Source organism: Procambarus clarkii, chromosome 73, assembly GCF_040958095.1.
Source record: "Procambarus clarkii isolate CNS0578487 chromosome 73, FALCON_Pclarkii_2.0, whole genome shotgun sequence".
Lineage (NCBI taxonomy): Eukaryota > Metazoa > Arthropoda > Malacostraca > Decapoda > Cambaridae > Procambarus > Procambarus clarkii.
Window position 1 is genome coordinate 25,104,303 of NC_091222.1, and position 9,852 is coordinate 25,114,154.

The window sequence follows — 9,852 nt, forward strand, 5'->3', positions numbered from 1 at the left end:
TGGGTCTCGTTGTGTCAGGGGTTTGAGTTGGGTGGGGGGCTCAATGGTTTGTGTGTTTATTATTGCTCTGTTAGGTTTAGCTATTTGGTGGATTTTGGTGTTTGTCGGGAGGCGGCGGTCTGTACCCCCCCCCCGGTTTACTCTTGGGCGGTGGCAATTCTTCGGGAGGTATGCCGTTGTCCGGGGTTCCTGTCCTTGTCGGTCAAGGCGGTGTATCGGGTTTTGTTTCGTCGTGTTCCACCGCGGGTGGAGGGTTTGTTCCCGTGTTGGGATTGGGGGGATGTGTGGGCGGCGCTGAGGGCTCGGTTTCTGGCTCCGCAACAGCGGGAATTGTTGTTTCGGCTCTTGCATTTGTCGTTGGCGACTAATGCACGGTTGTGCATGCTGGGTTTGCGTGCCTCTGATGCGTGTGTGCACTGTGGGCTCCCTGAGACGCAGTTGCATGTCTTTTATTTTTGCGGGCGGTTGCGGGGTTTGCTTGATTGGTTTCGGGACGTGTTGGTTGGGGTTTGTGGACCTGGGTGTCGGGGTGACCTTTTGAGATTTTTGTTTTTGTCCTTTCCGCGGAGGTCGCGCCGTGTTCGTAATACGCTTTGTCTTCTTGTTGCTGACTTTGTGTATTGTGTGTGGGTGGGTCGGAGGGAGGGTTATGGGGTTGCTAGGCTTTTGGGGTTTTTGAGGGGTCGTTTGCGGTTCACGTGGTGGTGGGTGCAGCGTGCGTTTCCGAGCGAGTTCCGTGGTTGGTCTTGGGTGGGTATGTGCGTGGGGTTGCTTTTGGGTGAGTGGTCTTCTGTTTTCATCCTGGATCCCCGGCCCTCCGGTGGGCCTCCTCGGGGGAGTTGTGCTGGGTGTGTGTGTGGTTGCTCCTGTGGTTGTGTGTTCGGTTTGGTGTGTGGGGTTGAGTGTGAGTGTGGGTTTGCTTCTATGTTGGCTCCTGCGTGGGCCGTTGCTTGTACCTTGAGTGAGTTGCATGCGGTTGTTTTGTTACTCATTTTGTTGGTTTGATTGCTGTTCTTCCTGGAAGTGTGTTTGTTTAGGGTACATGTATCTCTGTGTTTCATTGTTCGCCCCGGATTCTTTCTTGGGGTTGTCATATAGTAGTGCCTGGGCCTTGGCCATGGTTTGTTTTTATGTTACTTATATGATTTGTGTGCGATGTGCTTATGCTTTGTGTTATTTCTGTACTTGTGTGCATTGTGTATTTATATGTGTGTCTGGTTTATTCTTTATATGTTAGTTGTGTCTTTCCATGTCCGTATGCGTCCGTTTGTTGTGTGTCCGTTTCTATGTTTATGTGTATTCGGACTTGTGTCCCTGGAGTTTCTGGGGTCTTATTATGCAATGTTCTCTTCTATGCCTGTTTATGATTATGTTTTTGTTGTTATGTTCTGTTCTTAGGTTCATGTCATGTATATATTGTGCTATACTTTGTATATTTCTTTTATCAAAATAAAAAAAAAAAAAAAAAAATCTACAATTTACAAGGTTAGTTTGTGGTTGTTCGTTTCTAATTAATCTTGATCCATATTGATTAGAATATATGTTACTACTTTTCCTCACAGGAGATCCAATTATCATATGCGTTTTAAACCCAACCAAATGTCCGTATTAATTCTAAATATTAATATTAATTAGTATGATCATATATTTCACATCAATCAAAATATATTAAGAATAAGATTTGGCTCAATCCTCATATATTGATTATATAAATATTATATTATTTGTGTTAAGTTGTAAATAATCATTACCATTAACTTAAGTCAAAATATAAAACCAATGAATCTGTGCTTGGCTACGCTGGATATAAAGTTTTAAAAAAATTTTCTTAGATTTTTCTTTAGATTTTTTCTTTAAATTTTCTTAGATTAAGGACCTGCCTGAAACGCTGCGCGTGCTAGTGGCTTTACAAGACTGTAATTACCATATTTGTATCCTCACATTCCTTATGTACATTCTTGTATATGCATAAATAAATAAATAAATAAATAAATAAAATCAGTTGCCACGATAAGAGACTCTCCACAAGTTGAAGCATTGGCAGTTGAGCAATAGTCCCATCAGGAAGCCTAGCCTATAAGCAGTTTGACTCTACCTAGCGTTTGCAGCTAACTACACAATACACATGTTACTAACTATTCCTGTATATTGCAGTTAATCACTAAATTATATATACGTGCTGTAGAGTAGAGTTTTTTTTAAGGCGTAAATCCTCCACGCCGATAGCATCAAGAGAGAACACGATAAGCACCTCCAAATGATACCTGCTCAACTAGGTTGTGATTCATAAGTCAGGTTGCGAGCACCCGCATCCAACAGCCTGGTTGATCAGACCATTCAACCTGGTTGACCAGGCTGATCCTTATATGGCCTGGTCAGAGACCGGGCCATAAGCACCTTGATCCCTGGAATCAACGCAAGGTAAGGTATGCTAAGATAGAATATAGCATATATTAAGTATTCATAGCCTATAGGTGCATTATAAAAGATAAAAACGAAGCTATACCTAATAAATTCTCTGTAACCTACCTTACCCTTCTATTGTCAACCAATGTCTGTTTTTTTAAAGAGCGCTGTTTTTCGACATAATTGTATTTGTGCTGCTTTTTCAGCTATGTTTTCATATCTTGTTTTCATTCTACTCTTTATGCTCAATTAGTATTAAGCTTGTCATTTCAGTTTTTCCTGCCCGAAACGCTTTGCGTAATAGTGGCTTTAGGCATTGTATGTACTAGCTCTACCTATAAGTCAACCAATCTTTGTAAAAATTTCTTGTATGTATGTACCTTACCTAAATAAACATTTTATTTTATTTTATTTATTTATTTTATTATAGAAGAAAAGAACACGTGGTCCATATCGGTCTGTTTTCAGACCAGAGTCATGCGGTCTCCTAGAACAGAGATTGAAAGATAAGCAAGCATCATCCATCACATGATGTTACATAGAACAAAAAGGCCTCAGTAATGGTTTCTTATCAAGGCACATAAATACATAAAGTAGCCACATAAACATAATGGTAACAGTTTAAAATAAATAATATGACTAACAATTAACTGGCAGCTCGAATTCACTTGCTAGTCTTAAGTATATTGTATATCAGAATTGAAAAGGAAAGCGGGCAACTGAGCCTGCCGTCATAAGTCAAGCAGGCGGCAAGTGACGCCACCACAGAGCGACGCCTGGTTCAGCCTTGACGAGCGGACGTCCGTACACCTGCTCACCTGGGAGTCACCAGATCACGTTCTGTTTCACCATTTTGGATAATACCGTTTGGCGTTACTATTCAACGGTCCGGATTGTTACAATGCCTTGGGTCACAGGATAGTTGATAGATTTTAAACGTTTTCTGGCTGGTTCTCATGGCGAGGTGGAGGTACTCCGGCTTGGCCGAGAGGTGCCGGGGGTTGGTGGGTCTTAGTGGGTTCCTGGTGTGCCCTCAGCCGTGGTGGGCTTCTGGTGTGTCCTCAGCCGTGGTGGGCTCCTGGTGTGTGCCCTCAGCCGTGGTGGGCTCCTGGTGTGTGCCCTCAGCCGTGGTGGGGCTCCTGGTGTGTGCCCTCAGCCGTGGTGGGGCTCCTGGTGTGTGCCCTCAGCCGTGGTGGGGCTCCTGGTGTGTGCCTTCAGCCGTAGTGGGCTCCTGGTGTGTGTGCCCTCAGCCGTGGTGGGCTCCTGGTGTGTGCCCTCAGCCGTGGTGGGGCTCCTGGTGTGTGCCCTCAGCCGTGGTGGGCTTCTGGTGTGTCCTCAGCCGTGGTGGGCTCCTGGTGTGTGCCCTCAGCCGTGGTGGGGCTTCTGGTGTGCCCTCAGTCGTGGTGGGGCTCCTGGTGTGCTCGCAGTCGTGGTGGGCTCCTGGTGTGTGCCCTCAGCCGTGGTGGGCTTCTGGTGTGTCCTCAGCCGTGGTGGGCTCCTGGTGTGCTCTCAGTCGTGGTGGGCTCCTGGTTTGTGCCCTCAGCCGTGGTGGGGCTTCTGGTGTGTGCCCTCAGCCGTGGTGGGCTCCTGGTGTGTGCCCTCAGCCGTGGTGGGGCTTCTGGTGTGCCCTCAGTCGTGGTGGGGCTCCTGGTGTGCTCGCAGTCGTGGTGGGCTCTTGGTGTGTGCCCTCAGCCGTGGTGGGCTCTTGGTGTGTGCCCTCAGCCGTGGTGGGCTCCTGGTGTGTGCCCTCAGCCGTGGTGGGCTCCTGGTGTGTGCCCTCAGCCGTGGGGGGCTCCTGGTGTGTGCCCTCAGCCGTGGTGGGCTCCTGGTGTGCCCTCAGCCGTGGTGGGCTCCTGGTGTGTGCCCTCAGCCGTGGGGGGCTCCTGGTGTGTGCCCTCAGCCGTGGTGGGGCTCCTGGTGTGTGCCCTCAGTCGTGGTGGGCTCCTGGTGTGTGCCCTCAGCCGTGGTGGGCTCCTGGTGTGCCCTCAGCCATGGTGGGCGGCTGGCTTTTGCTCTGCAGGAGGGCATTAGATGACTTTTGCGTTTTAGCTGGGGGCCGAGTTTTTGGTGTTGCTACCTGGTGTTCTCTGTGCGGGACGGGGTCAGTGCATGTCACCCTGAGGAACTCCTGGGTGCTCCCCAATCATCTCCCCCGTCAGTGTTTATGAGCAACGAGGCACATTAGTTTTTGCTCATAAGCGACATTAATTTCGCCATTAGGTTTCGCGATTAGCCCTTAAAGGCTACGCCGGAGCGCATCCGATCCTACGATCATCGTTGCCTCTCACTCAACACCACCACCAAGACGACACCGTAAGTGCAAGCTGGAAGATCGAAGCCGTTTATCTGTTTTTGTAGACACAGTGTAGTGCAATAAACTAAATTATATACATATCTATAGACACAAATTTTTTTGTAGAAAGAAGAAATAGGTGTAAAATAACGTCACTTTTCGCTCGTATGCGCACTATGGCCAAATTTGGACGTAATTTGAAATGAAATCGACTCACAAAAGTGACGTTCTGTTCCGTTTTCTATTTGAGCCGTCCGGCGTACGCGCAGAGGTTAGAAGAGGAGACTTTAAATTCACGTTTTTCATAACGTTTTGAAGCTTTATGAGAATTTCGTGCCCACCTAACCTATCAGAGGACCCTTAACTTACTGTTGTTGAAAAAAAAATCCCAAATTTATTTTAATTTTCAAATTACGTCCAAATTCGGCCATACGGCCAAAAGCGACGTTCTTTTTAAGAGGAAAAGTTGTTGGTCTAGTGCCCAAAATTGATTAGTGAAGTGGGCCAAAATAGCTACCTAGCTAGTTACCTAGCAGTAAAATAGGTACGTTGGTGTTAGTCAGCTGTCATGGGCTGCTTCCTGGGGGTGGAGGCCTAGTCGAGGACCGGGCTGCGGGGACACTAAAAAGCCCCGAAATCATCTCAAGATAACCTCAAGCTGCTGACTGACTGACTGATGAAGATTAAGCCACCCAAAAGGTGGCACGGGCATGAATAGCCCGTAAGTGGAGGCCTTTTTAAGCCATTACCAGTATCAAGAGCTGATACTGAAGATCTGTGGAGGTGCGAATGCACCCTGCATGACGGGAGATGTCTCGCTTGTGAATGTGTTTAAGATGAAGATGAAGCCACCCAAAAGGTGGCACGGGCATGAATAAGAACATAAGAACATAAGAACAGTAATTAAACTAGCTAGGTTAATTAATATTAAATGAGTTCTTGCAGTTGCATAAATATAAATATACTTTCCAATAAATTAATTCACTTCAGAGAATCATCTCATCAAATCAAATAATCTCAAGATAACCAGTGATAATTTACAATGCTATTATTTAAGTTATAATCTAGGCTGGCTTCACATCTTTTAAGATAGTACCAATGTTGCTGCATTAATGTTTAATCTTATAAGATTATAAAATTAAGTCTACCAGCAGGTAACTGCTGTAATACCTGGCTGGGGCTTCCTCATTACACCAATCGGAGCCACTCACAACACCACCACAACTACCACCATTTATCAGCTAAGTTGTTGTTGTTGTCTTTCTAGTGTTAATATAGATATTAATAACCACCACCTCTCTCTTGTAGTAATAACATTTGAATGAGGTTTTTATAGATTAAAGGTTACATCACTGGTGACTGGATACTACCAATACCACAGGTATCAGCACCAAAGAGCCAAAGCTCTTTGGTGAGTACAAGCACAACATGGTGAGTACAGGTGACTGAATGCAACCCATTCTCGCACTTTCTTAGTCAATATTGACTTATTAAATACGTGCATATGTGACATACTAAACATACTAGTTTACCTTGAAAAGCTTCATAGAAAACACCGACCTTACCAAGTAATAATTGTAATTACGAAGCAATAAGATGCTTATCTTAACATACTAAGAAGGTTAGGTAAGGTCGGTGTTTTCTATGAAGTTTTTCAAGGTAAACTAGTATGTTTAGTATGTCACATATGCACGTATTTAATACAGGCGATGAGTCACAATAACGTGGCTGAAGTATGTTGACCAGACCACACACTAGAAATTGAAGGGACGACGACGTTTCGGTCCGTCCTGGACCATTCTCAAGTCGATAGACTTGAGAATGGTCCAGGACGGACCGAAACGTCGTCGTCCCTTCAATTTCTAGTGTGTGGTCTGGTCAACGTATTTAATAAGTCAATATTGACTATACGAAAGTGCGAGAACGGGTTGCTGAATGCTCCCAATACCACAGGTGACTACAAGTTATGTGTAAGAAGTATTCACTAGGAAAATATGAAAATTCCGAAAGTTTTCGTGTGTCACCACATAGTCAAGGAAATACAGAAGACAATTGATGAATGATGATTGATGAAGATTAAGCCACCCAAGAGGTGGCACGGGCATGAATAGCCCGTAAGTGGTGGCCCTTTTGAGCCATTACCAGTATCAAGAGCTGATACTGGAGATCTGTGGAGGCGCGACTGTACCCTGCGGTGACGGGAGATGTCTCCCGTGGACAGATGACAGATTGATTGATGAAGATTAAGCCACCCAAGAGGTGGCACGGGCATGAATAGCCCCGACAGATGATTGATTGATGAAGATTAAGCCACCCAAGAGGTGACACGGGCATGAATAGCCCGTAAGTGGTGGCCCTTTTGAGCCATTACCAGTATCAAGAGCTGATACTGGAGATCTGTGGAGGCGCGACTGCACCCTGCGTGACGGGAGATGTCTCCCTGACCAAGTGGTGACCAGATGGTGCCGACAGATGACAGATTGATTGATTGATGAAGATTAAACCACCCAAGAGGTGGCATGGGCATGAATAGCCCGTGAAACAGATGATAAGTTTGGAATTATATATCCAACTACACCTGCCTAGACAAAGATCCATAAGCTAAAGTATTCATTAATAGAACTGACGTGAGAGTGAGTATATATTAAGTATATAAAGATTATATACCCAACTCACCTTCATGTCACTTCCTTTAATCGATATTTTAACTTATGGATCATTGTGTAGTCAGGTGAAGTTGGGTATATAATTCCAGACACTAATGTCATCTGTCACTGGAGACATCTCCCATCATGCAGGGTGCAGTCGCACCTCCACAGATCTCCAGTATCAGCTCTTGATACTGGTAATGGCTCAAAAGGGCCACCACTTACGGGCTATTCACGCCCGTGCCACCTTTTGGGTGGCTTAATCTTCATCTTAACACATTCACAAAGGAGACATCTCCCGTCATGCAGGGTGCATTCGCACCTCCACAGATCTCCAGTATCAGCTCTTGATACTGGTAATGGCTCAAAAGGGCCACCACTTACGGGCTATTCATGCCCGTGCCACCTCTTGGGTGGCTTAATCTTCATCAATCAATCAATCAATCATCTGTCGGGGCTATTCATGCCCATGCCACCTCTTGGGTGGCTTAATCTTCATCAATCAATCTGTCATCTGTCCACGGGAGACATCTCCCGTCATGCAGGGTGCAGTCGCACCTCCACAGATCTCCAGTATCAGCTCTTGATACTGGTAATGGCTCAAAAGGGCCACCACATACGGGCTATTCATGCCCGTGCCACCTTTTGGGTGGCTTAATCTTCATCAATCTTGTCATCTGTTTGTATTTCCTTGATAATGTGTTGAAACCAAAAAGTTTGCAAGTTTCACTTTATTTTTCTAGTGGATACTTACGCATTCACGAGTATTTACATTCCCCAAACACTGACTAGGGCTGGACACCCAACCACTTGGGCTGGACGGTAGAGCGACGGTCTCTCTTCATGCAGGTCGGCGTTCAATCCCCCGACCGTCCACAAGTGGTTGGGCACCATTCCTTCCCACCGTCCCATCCCAAATCCTTATCCTGACCCCTTCCCAGTGCTATATAGTCGTGATGGCTTGGCGATTTCTCCTGATAGTTCTATTCTGTGTGCCTAGGGGTCTAAACCCCCTACTCCCCATTCGGCATCCCCCTTGGTCTCCAATAATCTAATCCCTATGACATCCTTGTCTCCGGAAAACCACTTATCTCTCTCATATTACTGGTCCAATTTTAATCACTTCATAACACATACTCTTCACAATACTAACCTACATTTACCTGATCAACCAGGCTGTGACTCATACGTCAGGCGGCGAGCAGCCGCGTCTAACAGCCTGGTTGATCAGTCCAGCAACCAGGAGGCCTGGTCGACGACCGGGCCGCGGGGACGCTAAGCCCCGGAAGCACCTCAAGGTAGCCTCAAGATAGGTAGGTACATATTCCACCACAGGCCTGCACTGCTTTGATGAGTGTGGGGGTCTACTATCACAAGACGCCACAATGTCTGTCAATACTGCTTGCTGATCAGGACTGCTTGTTGACTAGACCACACACTAGAAGTTGAAGGGACGACGACGTTTCGGTCCGTCCTGGACCATTCTCAAGTCGATTCCTGGACCATTCTCAATCGACTTGAGAATGGTCCAGGACGGAGCGAAACGTCGTCGTCCCTTCACCTTCTAGTGTGTGGTCTGGTCAACATACGTCAGCCACGTTATTGTGACTCATCGCCTGCATCAGAACTGCTTGCCCGTCTAACTTGAGGCTATCTTACACAGTCTTACACAGTCTCCACATATGTGACGTGCCCTCAGACCTTCCACAAACAACAATTCATTGTGCATTAGCCTCAAGCCAGTTTCTGATTATACTTTAGAGTTGCCAGCAGATTTTTGAAGTACTATCAGTCTCAGATGATCGGTGGCCTCATCTAAGGAGACTCCGACAATCTGGCATCCCAGATGTCACCTGCTTCCACTCAGTGACATTAGCCAGATGTCACTCAGCTAATCCATACACACGCATATACACCTCTACCACCTTATAGTTTGAGATAGAATCTAACTAATGTATGCATATTCATTTGGGTCACAACACTACCATTACCACAGGTGACTGGATGTTACCAATACCAAAGGTGACCACACTACCAATATCATCTTACCTTGAGGTGCTTCCGGGGCTTAGCGTCCCCGCGGCCCGGTCGTCGACCAGGCCTCCTGGTCGGTGGCCTTCTGGAAGTGGTCGGTGGCCTGGTCGAATAGGCCTCCTGGTCGGTGATCTGGTCGACCAAGCCTCCTGGTCGGTGGCCTGGTCGACCAAGCCTCCTGGTCGGTGATCTGGTCGACCAAGCCTCCTGGTCGGTGGCCTGGTCGACCAAGCCTCCTGGTCGGTGGTCTGGTCGACCAAGCCTCCTGGTCGGTGGCCTAGTCGACCAGGCCTCCTCCTGATCACAAGTGGCTGAGCCCCTATCAATGTCACAGGTCGCAGGATGCTACCAATGCAGCAGGTGACTGAGATCCCACAATGATCATGAATCTAATTTCTGTCGATTGATATAGTCTGATATATGATATAGTCTGGATAGCAACCACCACTGGGACTGGTGCTGTTGTGTGCA